Source organism: Pygoscelis adeliae, unplaced genomic scaffold (genome assembly GCF_000699105.1).
Source record: "Pygoscelis adeliae isolate BGI_AS28 unplaced genomic scaffold, ASM69910v1 Scaffold1486, whole genome shotgun sequence".
NCBI lineage: Eukaryota > Metazoa > Chordata > Aves > Sphenisciformes > Spheniscidae > Pygoscelis > Pygoscelis adeliae.
Window position 1 is genome coordinate 19,788 of NW_008824928.1, and position 1,344 is coordinate 21,131.

Consider the following 1,344-nt stretch of genomic DNA (forward strand, 5'->3'; position numbering starts at 1 on the left):
GGGCCGTGCCAGGGTGCCGGGACCCGCCACCTCCTGGCTGGGTGCTGCTGGGTGCTGTGGCAGTGGGATGCTGTGCTCCCCTCTGCCGCCGGCTTTGGGGACCAGATACCCTGGATGGGGAGCAGGCAGGCTCAGGGGGCACCTGGGCACCCCTGTCCCTGCTCCCCTGCCCTCGCTGTGCCACCTGGCATCACCTGTGTCCAAGGTGGCCACGGCCGGGCTGTGCTGCCGGGTGCTGCCCCGGAGCAGGGATGAGCAAGTGGGCAGCGAGGGGCTGACATCAGCCCCGGGCGCAGATGCTGCCGGGCCAGCGGGAGCAGATGTACGGTCCCGCGTGCTTCCCAGCGAGACACGCCCCAGCTAAAATTACCGACCCCGTGGCAGGGACACCAGCCTATTTTTAAAGCCTGGAGGAGCTAGACGCAGCCAGTTGGTGTGGCACAGAGCAGGGCTGGAGGGGCTGGGGCAGGGCAGCAGGCAGGGGGGCTCAGCCAGCATCTCTCCTGCCCTCCCACCGGGACAGGGAGAGGGCCAGGCCAGTGGCAGAGAGCCTGTGTGCTGTGTCCCACGTGCCATGGTTCCGCTGAGGCTCCTGCCCCACTGGGATGGTTTTGAGGAGCTTCAAGCTCAGCAGTTCTCAGCGCACAGGATGCAACCCCTCTGCCTGCCCCAGAGCCTGGCTGCTGGTGGCCACGAAGCCGAGGGCAGTCACCCCAGGGCAGCAGGATGGGATCCTAGAAGCCCAGGATCCCTCCCTTTCCCAAAAAGCCATTGTGCTACACCGGGAGGATGGATGCCTCCTTCTTCATCACAGCCCCAAAGGTTCACCGTGCACCCCACGGCTCAGTCCCACAGCAGGGACACCCAATGATGGCACCCCAGACATGCTCAGGCACTGGGGTGCACCCAGCACCCCACGTCCCCTGGGTGGCCCAGCTCAGCCCAGCGCAGGGTGGGGACAATTAAAAAGGGATTAGCCAGGCTACACCGGCATGGTGCTGCCGGGAGCCGGTACCTAATCCCGGCAGGAATGTGCTGGGGCCACTCGGGTCCCTGCTGCGGGGGTCTCACACCAGCATGTTGTGATGGGGGAGTGGATGTAGGGCCAGGGGGGTGTATCCATAGATGGGGTGTGAACCCTGAGCTGGTGTCCCCCTGGGACATCGCCACCACGCCGCGCTACGAGGATGCAGCTGGCTTGTGCTCATTTGCTCACCACCAGCCTAGGCCCTTGCACTGGCACGCTTGGCACCCGATGGGCTCCGTCCCCTGCCTGGCACATCCTCCCCTTGCACCAGGGATGTGGCTGCCGCCCGAGGCCTGATGCCAGCCTGTGGCCCAACA